We start from the raw sequence: 15,595 nt of genomic DNA, 5'->3' as shown, positions 1-15,595 counted from the left end.
TGGAAGAAGCCTGGAGATACTGGCTGGTTTCAGATAGATTATATAATGGCAAGACAGAGATTTAGGAACCAGGTTTTAAATTGTAAGACATTTCCAGGGGCAGATGTGGACTCTGACCACAATCTATTGGTTATGACCTCTAGATTAAAACTGAAGAAACTGCAAAAAGGTGGTAATTTAAGGAGATGGGACCTGGATAAACTAAAAGAACCAGATGTTGTACAGAGTTACAGGGAGAGCATAAGGGAACAATTGACAGTAAAGGGGTAAAGAAATACCGTAGATGAAGAATGGGTAGCTTTGAGGGATGAAGTAGTGAAGGCAGCAGAGGATCAAGTAGGTAAAAAGACGAGGGCTAGTAGAAATTCTTGGGTAACAGAAGAAATATTGAAGTTAATTGATGAAAGGAGAAAATATAAAAATTCAGTAAATGAAGCAGGCAAAAAGGAATACCAACAGCTCAAAAATGAGATCGACAGGTAGTGCAAAATGGCTGAGCAGGGATGGCTAGAGGACAAATGTAAGGATGTAGAGGCTTATCTCACTAGGGGTAAGATAAATACAGCCTACAGGAAAATTAAAGAGAGCTTTGGAGAAAAGTGATCCACTTGTATGAACATCAAGAGCTCAGATGGAAACCCAGTTCTAAACAAAGAAGGGAAAGCAGAAAGGTGGAAGGAGTATATAGAGGGTCTATACAAGGGCGATGTACTTGAGGACAATAATATGGAAATGGAAGAGGATGTAGATGAAGATGAAATGGGGGATACGATACTACGTGAAAAGTTTGACAGAGCACTGAAAGACCTGAGTCGAAGCAAGGCCCCGGAGTAGACAACATTCTATTGGAACTACTAACGGCCTTGGGAGAGCCAGTCCTTACAAAACTCTGCCATCTGGTGAGCAAGATGTATGAAACAGGCAAAATACCCTCAGACTTCAAGAAGAATATAATAATTCCAATCCCAAAGAAAGCAGGTGTTGACAGATGTGAAAATTACCGAACTATCAGTTTAATAAGCCACGGCTGCAAAATACTAAAGCGAATTCTTTACAGACGATTGGAAAAACTTGTAGAAGCCAACGTCGGGGAAGATCAGTTTGGATTTCGTAGAATTGTTGGAGCACGTGAGGCAATACTGACCCTACGACTTATCTTAGAAAATAGATTAAGGAAAAGTAAACCTACGTTTCTAGCATTTGTAGACTTAGAGAAAGCTTTTAAAAATGTTGACCGGAATACTCTCTTTCAAATTCTGAAGGTGGCATGGGTAAAATACAGGGAGAGAAAGGCTATTTGCAATTTGTACAGAAACCAGATGGCAGTTATAATAGTCGAAGGACATGAAAGGGAAGCAGTGGTTGGGAAGGGAGTGAGACAGGGTTGTAGTCCCTCCCCGATGTTATTCAATCTGTATATTGAGCAGACAGTGAAGGAAACAAAAGAAAAATTCGGAGTAGCTATGAAAATCCATGGAGAAGAAATAAAAACTTTGAGGTTCGCCGATGACATTGTATTCTGTCAGAGACAGCAAAGGACTTGGAAGAGCAGTTGAACGGAATGGCCAGTGTCTTGAAGGAGGGTATAAGATGAACATCAACAAAAGCAAAACGAGGATAATGGAATGTAGTCGAGTTAACTCGGGTGATTCTGAGGGAATTAGATTAGGAAATGACACAGTTAAAGTAGTAAAGCTGTTTTGCTATTTGGGGAGCAAAATAACTGATGATGGTCGAAGTAGAGAGGATGTAAAACGTAGACTGACAATGGCAAGGAAAATGTTTCTGAAGAAGAGAAATTTGTTAACATCGAGTATAGATTTAAGTGTCAGGAAGTCGTTTCTGAAAGTATTTGTATGGAGTGTAGCCATGTACAGAAGTGAAACATGGACGTAAAATTATTTGGAAAAGAAGACAATAGAAACTTTTGAAATGTGGTGCCGCAGAAGAATGCTGAAGATTTCCTGGGTAGATCATATAACTAATGAGGAAGTTTTGAATAGAATTTGGGAGAAGATGAGTTTGTGGACAACTTGACAAGAAGAAGGGACCGGTTGGTAGGACATGTTCTGAGGCATGAAGGGATCACAAATTTAGTATTGGGGGGCAGCGTGGAGGGTAAAAATCGTAGAGGGAGACCAAGAGGTGAATACACTAAGCAGATTCAGAAGGATGTAGGTTGCAGTAAGTACTGGGAGCTGAAGAAACTTGCACGGGATAGAATAGCATGGAGAGCTTGTAAGTAGGCTGTTTAGGTTTTCTTATTGGTAACGCCGCTTAGCGCTCGGTATGAAAAATCACTGGGTGTGCTGTGCGCAGTCTGTGTTTAGTTTGCATTGTTGTCTGCCATTGTAGTGTTGGGCAGCGGCAGCTGGATGCTAACAGCGCGTAGCGTTGTGCAGTTGGAGGTGAGCCGCCAGCAGTGGTGGACGTGGGGAGAGAGATGGCGGAGTTTTAAAATTTGTAAGAATTGGTGTCATGAACTGATATATATACACTCCTGGAAATGGAAAAAAGAACACATTGACACCGGTGTGTCAGACCCACCATACTTGCTCCGGACACTGCGAGAGGGCTGTACAAGCAATGATCACACGCACGGCACAGCGGACACACCAGGAACCGCGGTGTCGGCCGTCGAATGGCGCTAGCTGCGCAGCATTTGTGCACCGCCGCCGTCAGTGTCAGCCAGTTTGCCGTGGCATACGGAGCTCCATCGCAGTCTTTAATACTGGTAGCATGCCGCGTCAGCGTGGACGTGAACCGTATGTGCAGTTGACGGACTTTGAGCGAGGGCGTATAGTGGGCATGCGGGAGGCTGGGTGGACGTACCGCCGAATTGCTCAACACGTGAGGCGTGAGGTCTCCACAGTACATCGATGTTGTCGCCAGTGGTCGGCGGAAGGTGCACGTACCCGCCGACCTGGGACCGGACAGCAGCGTCGCACGGATGCAAGCCAAGACCGTAGGATCCTACGCAGTGCCGTAGGGGACCGCACCGCCACTTCCCAGCAAATTAGGGACACTGTTGCTCCTGGGGTATCGGCGAGGACCATTCGCAACCGTCTCCATGAAGTTGGGATACGGTCCCACACAGCGTTAGGCCGTCTTCCGCTCACGCCCCAACATCGTGCAGCCCGCCTCCAGTGGTGTCGCGACAGGCGTGAATGGAGGGACGAATGGAGACGTGTCGTCTTCAGCGATGAGAGTCGCTTCTGTCTTGGTGCCAATGATGGTCGTATGCGTGTTTGGCGCCGTGCAGGTTAGCGCCACAATCAGGACTGCATACGACCGAGGCACACAGGGCCAACACCCGGCATCATGGTGTGGGGAGCGATCTCCTATACTGGCCGTACACCTCTGGTGATCGTCGAGGGGACACTGAATAGTGCACGGTACATCCAAACCGTCATCGAACCCATCGTTCTACCATTCCTAGACTGGCAAGGGAACTTGCTGTTCCAACAGGACAATGCACGTCCGCATGTATCCCGTGCCACCCAACGTGCTCTAGAAGGTGTAAGTCAACTACCCTGGCCAGCAAGATCTCCGGATCTGTCCCCCATTGAGCATGTTTGGGACTGGATGAAGCGTCGTCTCACGCGGTTTGCACGTCCAGCACGAACGCTGGTCCAGCTGAGGCGCCAGGTGGAAATGGCATGGCAAGCCGTTCCACAGGAATACATACAGCATCTCTACGATCGTCTCCATGGGAGAATAGCAGCCCGCATTGCTGCGAAAGGTGGATATACACTGTACTAGTGCCGACATTGTGCATGCTCTGTTGCCTGTGTCTATGTGCCTGTGGTTCTGTCAGTGTGATCATGTGATGTATCTGAACCCAGGAATGTGTCAATAAAGTTTCACCTTCCTGTGACAATGAATTCACGGTGTTCTTATTTGAATTTCCAGGAGTGTATTATGACTATAAAGGTAAATACATTGTTTGTTCCCTATTAAAATCTTTCATTTGCTAACTGTGCCTATCAGTAGTTAGTGACTTCCGTAGTTTGAATCTTTTAGTTAGCTGGCAGTAGTGGCGCTCGCTGTATTGCAGTAGTTCGAGTAACGAAGATTTTTGTGAGGTAAGTGATTTGTGAAAGGTAAAGGTTATTGTTAGTCAGGGCCATTCTTTCGTAGGGATTTTTGAAAGTCAGATTGCGTTGCGCTAAAAATATTGTGTGTCAGTTTAAGCACATTCGTGTATAATTGTTCAAAGAGGACGTTTCACATAGACCAGTCATGTAAAATTTTTCAAAGGGGACGTTTCATATGTCGACCCTTAGCCAAGGATACCTCACTGGAATCTTCTGATTTTTTCTTGTAGTTTGTGTAATTAGTGTAGCTTTTGTTTATTGCTAGCGCGTAATCATAGAATTTCCTTTGTAGTTGCAGTCTTTCATTGTTGTACAGTAAAACAGGTGTGGCACGCATGTAAATTTGCACCAAGTATTTCGCAGCTGCGCTTGCAATTAACCAGATATTATTTTCAGTGCTATATTAATGAGTTCTCTTATTTTTGCTCTTCAAATTGTGTTTTTATGTGTTATCGTGTGAAATATTGTGACAATAATGGCGTGTGAAAAGCGTAATACTAGGCTCCATGAACTGCTATATACATTATGGCTTTTGAACACTATTGAGGTAAATACATTGTTTGTTCTCTATCAAAATCTTTCATTTGCTAACTATGCCTATCAGTAGTTAGTGCCTTCAGTAGTTTGAATCTTTTATTTAGCTGGCAGTACTGGCGCTCGCTGTATTGCAGGAGTTCGAGTAACGAAGATTTTTGTGAGGTAAGTGATTTGTGAAAGGTTAATGTTAGTCAGGGCCATTCTTTTGTAGGGATTATTGAAAGTCAGATTGCGTGGCTCTAAAAAAATATTGTTGTCAATTTAAGCACAGTCATGTATAACTTTTCTAAGGTAACATTTCATATGTCGACCCTTAGCCGAGGATACCTCACTGGAATCTTCTGATTTTTTCCTTGTACTTTGTGTAATTAGTGTAGATTTTGTTTATTGCTAGTGCGTAATTGTAGAGAGAATCTCCTTTGTAGTTGCAGTCTTTCATTGTTGTACAGTAAAACAGGTGTGGCACGCATGTAAATTTGCACCAAGTATTTCGCAGCTGCGCTTGCAATTAACTAGATATTATTTTCAGTTCTATGTTAATGTGTTCTCTTATTTTTTCTCTTCAAATTGTGCTTTTCTGTGTTATCGTGTGAAATATTGTGACAATAATGGCGTGTGAAAAACGTAATACTAGGCTCCAAAGCAAACTGAGAAATGACAGTGAAGACGAAAGCAGTGTGTTAGCGCCACCATGTAATGAATTAACTAATGTTCAAAATAGTAATTTGGTAATTATGCATAGGGAAATGGAGCGGGTTGCAAATAATGGTGTAGGCAGTGAAATAATTAGTGAACAGGAAAGCGTTATCGATCGATCGGTCGGCAACAGTTCGCCTCAGGATTCCGAAATGACAGGACACAATATTGCAAATACTGTACATTCAGGTTTTGCGTCCTCACCGTTTTCTCAAATAAGTCAAGACACATTTTCTGTTTTTCAAACTGCGAATATTGCCGGTGCAAATGCATTGCCGATTAGGACTAAGGAACATGTTTCAGACACCAGTGCATTGTTATTACAATTAATGCAACAAATGGGACAAAAGCTTCAAAAGTTAGACACAATGGAACAAAATCTTCAAAAGTTAGACACAATGGAACAAAATCTTCAAAAGTTAGACACAACGCTTGAACAAAATCAGAAACAAATGGGACAGAATCTTCAAAAGTTAGACACAATGGAACATAATCTTCAAAAGTTAGACGCAATGGAACAAAATCAGAGACAAACACAGCAAAAGCTTCAAAAGTTAGACACCACACTTGAACAAACACGTGAAGATTTAACTAATGAGTTACATAACATCGAATCGAAATGTCAAAAAGTCTGTAATGACGTAAAAACACAAATTTGTGAGCATTTCCAACCTATTTTTTCGCGGCATGAAAATGCATTACAGAATCACGAAGCAGCCATAAAAGATCTGCAAACTATTGTTCATGAAAATCATGAGACCTTGCAAGCTAAAATTGACTCAGTTGCATCTACCGATTCGGTTACGCAACTTGCAAAAACTCAAGCGAACTTAAAGGACACAGTAGATACTCTGAAAATTGGTTCAGAAAGACACACAGAGGAAATAATTTCACTGTCGGATAAAGTAGCCGAACTTTCAGATCATTTCACTAACTTATCTACGAAGGTAGATGATGATCTGAATGACAAAAAACCTGTAGCCTTCACTGACACTGAAGAGTATGAACAAATTAGGAAATTCAAACAGAATCAAAATCAAATCAACACACAGTACAAAAGAGAAATGCGGGAAGTACAAGATCAGTTGGCTCAAGTAATACAAGAATTACATATTTCAGAGGACACTCGCGCCCCAGTATGGGAAGAGGGACATAGCAATACAGAACAACCACAAAATAATAACACAGGGCATTTCGGAAATCATGAAAGTAATTGGCAAGGTGCACCGAATTTTGAGATGGAACCGCCGATACGACGTAACAATGACCGATATGCTACCCGCCGACACGATGATTTTGACTATAAGCTGTTCATTACTGCACGTAAATTCAAAACATTTAAGAATTCTGGCAACGACATTCATCCACAAGCGTGGCTCCATCAATTCTCTCATTGTTTTCCTCCCAACTGGTCATTAGAACACAGATTAGAATTTATGTGTGGCTACTTAGAGAATGAACCAGCTGTAAGAATGCGATCGGTCATTCACGATTGCCACAGTGAAGGAGAATTTTACCATGCCTTCCTCTCAGCATATTGGTCCCAAGCCACACAAGACCGAGTAAAACATAGCATCATAATGATGAAACATTTCGAACAATCTGAATTTTCCAGTCTTGTCAAATATTTTGAAGACATGTTACATAAGAATCAGTATCTTTCAAACCCATACAGCCCCTCAGAACTGATCCGCATTTGCTTAATGAAATTGCCAGAACATTTAAGGAATATTATTTTGGCAGGGCGTTGCAAAGACGACATTGAAGCTTTTCAGGGACTCTTACAAGAATTAGAAATTGACACAGACAGTCCCGGGATGCGAAAACAGGAAAACAATCACTACAGGTCACATCCGTCGCAATTCCGCGATGAACGAAATAATAACTGGACACGACAAGGCTATTCTTACAAAGCAAATCGTGACCAAAACAGACACCAACCGTATGACAACCGTTCGCAGAGTAGTTATAGTTACAGAGAAAGGTCGCATTTCCGTAGTAATGAATATAACAGAGACAATCATAGAAACAGACAATATGGCAACCAGAACTATTATTATCACGGGAGACAGAATAATTTCAGACGCAAGGGTCCACCGCGCAGTGATAATTCAGGGAGAAATTCTCCACCACTTAACCGACAAGAAAGAAACTACAGGAACTACCGACATGACGATGGACGATATAATCATAGCGACAGACCGGAATTCCATCAGAACTGGCGAGCTTCAAACAGGGCAGGGCCTTCTCGTCAAGGTGAATTTGTAGAAGTTAGGTCCCCTAATCCCAATAACGACGCGCGCCAACAAAGAGGTAACAGACAATGACTCGCACCGCAGGCAGCCACGTGCGCCGGCTGGCTCCGAGAAAAATAACATAAGACGCTAACCTCGAGAAAAAATTTTAGCATTCCTTACCGACGTACACAACATGATAATTGCTTTGAAGTTAAAACTCTGCGACCTAGAAAGGGTAAATGATGGCACCATATTTCACAGGTAAAACCGTTTATTGAAAGATAATCTGCTTTTTAACTTTTGTTTTTGCCATAAAATTTTTCACTTTACATTACTAGTATGCTTTGTCAGACTTAGAATCTGTTAACATGCAACCATGTTATGAAGTTAACTATCCAGTCTAGAACCTAGGGAACATTTTTAAACAGAAATAATGAATGCATTGTTATAGTGAACAGACGACAGTGTTGTTATTTGTACATTCTTGCTTGTTAGTTGCTCGATTACGTAACGACTATAAAGCTTACATACTTAGAAAATATACTGTTAATGAGATTTTAATGCAACATTTCAATTTACTTGAAAATACATTCTGTATTTAAAGTACTTTCTGAGAGATACCAGATGACACAGTTGTTAGTTTATGTGACAGCTTCACGATTATATCACGACGCTACTAATGTGTGACACAATTTACATTGTGCTTTTGCAGTGTATCTGTTTTATATCTGCACAGTTTTTCTGAATTTTTCTGGAAAGTAAAACATGTTTTAGTAGTAATTTTGTGGTATAGCTACAATGAGACAGCCTTTTCTGTAGCACAACAATACGTACAGTACAGTACTTACTTCATCACGGCAATAAGCGTAATAACTAAGATACCTATACGCAAAGCATTTCAATTTCGTTTGTCATGAGGTAAGTACATTGGCTTCTGCAGAACTTAGCTTTCGGAGGACAATAACTACGACACTTCCACAGAGATTGTCTTACAGCAAGACGCACATTTAGCGCTACAGGACACGCATTAAACTATTTATTTTTCAACATATTTGAATTACAAAGAAAGTTTTCCGTGATACATTTCATTCCATTGCTGTAATCTGTAACACCTGAGGATATAATTACATTAATCCTCAGGGGGGTACACGCTTACTTTGTGTACCATGTGTTTGGCAAGCACAAGGAGCCCTAGCTAATATGGTATTTGTTTATACAACTTTGCACATTGGTACCAGATTTCTCTAACACAGAGTTACACAGCTATCTGATTATTTGACAGAGAATCAAACATATTTTTACTACGTCAGTGACACATGTTTACGCAATTACGCAGGTGGATAACTTCACACTTATGAAATTGTATTTTGTCTGTACTTTGTGAACTGTTCATATTTTTTCGGAACCATTGTGATACTATGAGAGCTTTGAATGACATATTTGGTATGGGATCACGATTTTTAAAGTACGTTTGAGGCAGATGTCAAAAGACATGAGCAGAGAATTTTTTTTAGGTTTTGAAATTATTGGAGGAAGCTACGGAGATTTTGAGAATTTGACTGTGGTGTTATGATGTTATTATTACGACGACGATGTGAATTATGCTGCTGAAGTATGCTTAAGCTGATGCTATATGAGTTATTTGGTTATGCTACGTATCTGTTATGATGACATATTGAAGAAGTGTCGACGAATATACATATGTGTCATAAGGTAAGGAATAATGAGTAGTGCTTAGGGACTCTGGTTTGTGAAAAAGGTTGTTGGAAACCAAGAATCGTACTTTAAGAGTTATGAAATGTATGTACATGCGCGAATGTATTACAATGCCGACGAAAATTTTTGAACACTATTATTTTTTAAATGATTTTGTTTTTACAGATTTGTAACGCAGATTCTTGACCTGTGAAATTTTTTATATGAGACTGCCACTGTAGCGGAAACTGGTGTCGTAAATATTTCGGTAAGACAATTAAGTGACCACCTGCACGTAATGCGTCGTGGGCACCCAGCTGCGCGATAACCACCTGACAAAAGAGAGCCATTAGTGTGTGCCTTTCAGAGGCACAGGTGGAGAAAAAAAAAGGGCCATTATCCTCTCTATTGACATTCCTTTGTAGAAAGCACCGCAAATACGACACGCTCATTACTGAGAAAGATACTTACATCTGACACCTGATTATAACAAACGTCTTTCTACGAGAGTTGAGAGATTTCTACTAACTTATGAAATGTCACATGACTATTGAATTTATTTTTATGCTTTGTCCATAGTTGCTTATTTCATTTGATATCTGTTTTCCAGCTGTGTTGCAGCATTGGTTTTATAAAATTAAATGCATTTGCTAATGTGAACACTTTCTGTCGACAGATCTATTAAATAATTATTTTATGATCCACATTCTGCGAAAAAGGAGCTCTTGGAATGGAAAGAGCAATAAGAAGCGACTAATAACAGTAACTGTATATATAATTTTCTTTTCAAGTACTTGGTAATTTGTTGTAGCATTAATTTTTGTGGTGCACCACTTTAATTGCATAGATATTAAGATGTGAATAGACATTGTCCTTATCTGCATTGTTGTCTTTAGTGTAACATTTTTTCTGCTTGAGCTTTGTCATGTTTAGTTATAAGCGGTTGCATTTGCTGCTGCTGTTTACCAGGCACATTGTTACTGAATTTGACTTTGTATTACTCTGTTAAGCCAGTTTTACTACGGATTTATTTTTTTCTTGTTTGCTGCGCATTGCTTATATTAGTTGTAATATTGCTGCCTTTTTTTGCCAATTTCCGTTTTTTTATCATTTCTGTTTGTGTTAATTGTTTTGTGCTGCTACATTGCCTCGTCCCTTAGTTTAGCATCTGAGCTCAGTAGATTTAAGTTAGCTTAAGAGGGGGTAGCCTATATAAGAGAATGAGTTGCGATGGATTTGAAGAAATGCACTGAGAGGTTATATGAGAAAAGTACAGAAAGCAGGTATAGATATGACTTTTTGGAAATAATGAAGAACGAAGGGAGATCTCCGAAAAGTAAAGAAAGTTTTGTTTGCAAAATACTGCAGTAAAACAAACCCTGTCCTTTCCTTGTGTTATCCCACTATGTGTTTGTGTACCCTTGTGTATTTATGTTCGTCCTGTCTTTATATGTTTATCTGATAAGACTTATGTTGCAGAATTTTTCTAATACTCAGCTACATGAACTATGATGAGGAATACTGTTATCCTCAAATATAATTTGCATTAATAACATGTTATTTACTTTGTAAAGATGTTTACACATTATTTATTCTGTTTTGTTCTAATGCTCATGTGTGAAGTTGATGTTTCAAAAGTTATTCTGATCTTTTATGTATGTACTTATGTCGTAATTTTTGTAACACTGATGTATATGTTATTTCGATTCTTTTGTAAAGCCTGTATTACTGCAAATGTTATCTGTACTATTATGTTCTTTAATGATATTTTTTTGTACCTTTGTTATTGTATTCTCATGTTATAAAATTGGAATTGACACCAGTTCATCAAATTAAGTAACTTGTAAATTACATTTCACTGCACACGTTTCTGTTGGTCATAGTATGTGGACAATATGTGAGAAGTAGGGACTGATAGTGTTTGCACGTGTGTTAATAATTCAGTAAGGGACTGGATAACAGCATTGCTGGTTGTAAGGACATTTCAAAAACAATTTTTGTGAGTGCATAAGTGGTGGTTATGGACTTGCTATATTATCCGCAAGGCTCTTCAATGGTGATTGTGCGCCTGCACAGTCAAACAGATGGCTGCTGGCCATCTCTACAAGGACTACAGTGGGTCTACACCTTTGATGACCCACCAATACCATTATTTCTACAAGGACTGCAGTGGGTCTGCACCTCTGGTGGCCCACCAATAGTAATCTCTACCAGGACTACAGTGGGTCTGCTCTGTGATGACCTACCTACCGATAGTCTTCAACGTCGACTGACTCTGCTGTGGCCCATTACCTGTCTGCATGTCAAGAGTCAGCACTGTCTTTCATTGGAAGGACAACACTACTTCTTCAAGACTGCTTAGAAATCCACTACTTCCAAGTGCAATTTCTTTTATTGCTCAGACTTTGAAAAAAAAACACTGCAATTTTACTGTGATGAACGATCAGGACTGTCTTTATGGACTGTGAGAGAATTTTAGCTTCTGACCAACATTGTATCAATAAGTGTGTGCATTTGATATCTTTGTAATAGTAATTATGAAAAATTTTATCAAATCATTATTGGCCACTGCCCAAAACAATTTGTAAAATTTTTTTGTTGGGAGCATGGGGGCTATGTAAGTAGGCTGTTTAGGTTTTCTTATTGGTAACGCCGCTTAGCGCTCGGTATGAAAAATCACTGGGTGTGCTGTGCGCAGTCTGTGTTTAGTTTGCATTGTTGTCTGCCGTTGTAGTGTTGGGCAGCGGCAGCTGGATGCTAACAGCGCGTAGCGTTGTGCAGTTGGAGGTGAGCCGTCAGCAGTGGTGGACGTGGGGAGAGAGATGGCGGAGTTTTAAAATTTGTAAGAAATTGTGTCATGAACTGATATATATATTATGACTATAAAGGTAAATACATTGTTTGTTCCCTATTAAAATCTTTCATTTGCTAACTGTGCCTATCAATAGTTAGTGACTTCCGTAGTTTGAATCTTTTAGTTAGCTGGCAGTAGTGGCGCTCGCTGTATTGCAGTAGTTCGAGTAACGAAGATTTTTGTGAGGTAAGTGATTTGTGAAAGGTATAGGTTATTGTTAGTCAGGGCCATTCTTTCGTAGGGATTTTTGAAAGTCAGATTGCGTTGCGCTAAAAATATTGTGTGTCAGTTTAAGCACATTCGTGTATAATTGTTCAAAGAGGACGTTTCACATAGACCAGTCATGTAAAATTTTTCAAAGGGGACGTTTCAAGTTGCATCAAACCAGTCTCAGGACTGAAGACAACAACAACAACGGTTTAAACTTTTAATTATGTAGCAACATTCTAATTATGTAATGTTTCAGAGTAATACTCCTAATGTAGATTGGAAGCCTCGAATTGTGACTGCTGTGTAATCCTAATGTGTGTAGCTTGTATAGTGTGATACGAACATACTATGACTGCTCCACTTTCTGAATATGAAACGTCCTGTGCAATCCTGTGAATGTAGAATGGTAGAGAATTTTCTAAAACAATGTTCTGAATCTAATAGGAAATGTGACCTAGCAACTGTGACGGATAACCTTTCAGCAATCAAGATTTCATGCAGACTGACACTCAGAGCAACTATACCAAGAGAGATGTTTAATTGTTCTCTGTTCCCTGAATATGCCGAACAAGACTTTGTCATGATCTTGATATTAATTCTTACCGCTGTGCTCTAAGTCCGCCGCTGGCACGCTGCCAAGATTGCGTAAGATGGTCGGCGGGTTGCGTTGGCCGCCTTTGTAGGCGTAACATATTGTTGCATCCTTGAATCCCCGGTTCTAGATGTACCCTTGTCCGGTTCTCAGCTACGCTACAGATCAGTTTGCATTAAAAAAATTATTTATGGAAATATACAGTACAATAACCAACGTACTTTATATATTCACAAACTCCTTTACCTTTTACCATAATGAATACAGACTCATTAACAGATAATTTCCTCCTATTACGAGTATACAAAGACAAAGCAGAAGTGGACATGTAAGCAGATTTACCAAAGTCTTTATGGCTACAGTGAACCATCCGCTACCATGACCAAATGAATCATTAATATCTAAACTAAAATTAAGTCGGCAGCCACAGAAAACAGAAGGTCCGTCCAGCAAGGCTTGAGCAGCGACAGACTTGACTGGTATACGATTCTTCTTGTCTCCAGATGTTGTAGCAAACTCAATGTTCTCGATGGTTTTGTACACTGTCTGTTTAGAACGGCGACGGTATCTTCTGTACGGTATCTTAGCAGCGTTCAATGCAGTTGCATGTGCAGCAGCAGCAGCGCGAATGAGCCGCTATGCCTCGCTCGCTCGTTTATATAGAAGTCCGATAACGCGTGACCTTGAGTCGGACTTAGAATATTTCAGAGTGCCAGCGGCGCGTTATCCCGGACGGGAGCACTAGCCGTACTAGGTGCTCCCGTCCGCTGTGCACTAAGTCCGCCGCTGGCGCGCTGCCAAGATTGCGTAGATGGTCGGCGGGTTGCGTTGGCCGCCTGTCTCTGCTGGGTAAAAGGTAAAGGAGTTTGTGAATATGTAAAGTCTGTTGGTGATTGTACTGTATATTTTCATAAATAATTTTTTTTTTAATGCAAACTGATCTGTAGCGTAGCTGAGAACCGGACAAGGGTACATCTAGAACCGGGGGCTCAAGGATGCAACAGCATGTTACGCCTACAAAGGCGGCCAACGCAACCCGCCGACCATCTTACGCAATCTTGGCAGCGCGCCAGCGGCGGACTTAGCGCACAGTGTTATTAATAGGTGTTGGAGTCACCTAGACCGCGCCTCGTGCAGCACGTACCAAGATAACGAAGCTCAGTTCTGCTCTGCCACCCTATCTGTAACGAAGGACTTTGCTGCATCTTGACCTGAAATAAATCACGTGGCTTTTGCTAAAAACACTGTTAAGCAGTCCTTGTTAAATAAATCACTCAAGGTGCAATGGATATGAGCATCCTTCAAACCACTCAGACATGTAATGCGTTTGCGTATGCTGGTACTGAATAGGTTTTCAGCCATCAAACGGGAATCTGAAGGTCCGGGATTAAATAAATCAAAAGCCTATTTCAATTTAGTCTCTATTTTAACTGAGGTGGCATGAACGGTTCACAGATTGACGCTGTGTTAAGCTCTGTTGAACTACAATCATCTGTGCTCAAGCATGGAAACATAAAACAGTGATAGTAAGCCGAACAATTTTAACTAGATATAGTTAGTTACTTTTATGGTTCATGGATCATTCTTTACGATAAATCGTAATGATGTTTAACACGTCATTTTACATTCATATCAAAAATTAATTAGCAAATATGGATAATGATGAATATTTATACGTTTATTTGTTCTATTGTTTAAATATACACATCACAGTAATTCCTAGCCACCATCTTTTAAACATTACAATAATAGAAGCTCTTCTAGGGAATATAAGAAGTTGTCAAGGAGAAACTTGTTTTCTGTGGCTTCTAACTGACACACTTTAAAATATTTATCGTCTTGTGGCAACTCTTTTCTGACAAGTGGCTGTGTTAATCACATTATCAAATATGAAACCTAGAAACCTGACCGATTAGTTAACTCAGAAATGGTGGCACACACTTACAACGAAGGTGGATTTTAAACGCATTTGAAATGGTTCCAGCTTCTACCTCTCCGGATTTCCGGTCTCACTTCCACTTAATCCTTTGCTGCAGATGGACACGTCCAGGAATTAAAGTCTCGGTTCGACATCATTTTCTGAAATCAGAAGAAACTTTCTTAGTCTGCACTAATATTTTTCTGTCTTCCTCAGCTTGGCTTTCCTTTGCGATGAAGAGTACTAAATGTGAGGACAATGACTTGCTTCATTCACCACTTCAGACATTTTTCCGTATGCTTGCACATCACAAGCTAGACATCTCACATGTCGAAACACCGATTTTACCCATCTAAGAAACATATCGACTGCCTAATACTCCGATTAGCTAACAGTGAGAGGAGCCACATTTCAGTAACATCTTTTGAGGATGGCTTTGTAACTTCAAGCTCGTCATTTTTAAATCTACAAAAGTTTTTCTCTATAATCTAACTCTAGAAATTTACAAAATCACTCTGCACCTGTGTGAAAAGTGAGTCTGGCGGAAGACTGCGTTTGTGCCCAGAGCAGTGAAACATCTTGAGTGTGTTAACAATCTGAATCCAGATGATCATAATTTACGTGAAAAATGCAATTGTGAAGGAATCATTGTTACATTCTAATACTGAAAACTCACCGTAGTTTCAGTTCTTCTAGTGCCATACTCACTATCAGTGACGTCTGTAAAGCAGAATTCATGACTAAAAGAACGGAAGAGAA

The sequence above is a fragment of the Schistocerca gregaria genome, chromosome 8, assembly GCF_023897955.1.
Source record: "Schistocerca gregaria isolate iqSchGreg1 chromosome 8, iqSchGreg1.2, whole genome shotgun sequence".
NCBI lineage: Eukaryota > Metazoa > Arthropoda > Insecta > Orthoptera > Acrididae > Schistocerca > Schistocerca gregaria.
This window is presented reverse-complemented; position numbering follows the sequence as displayed.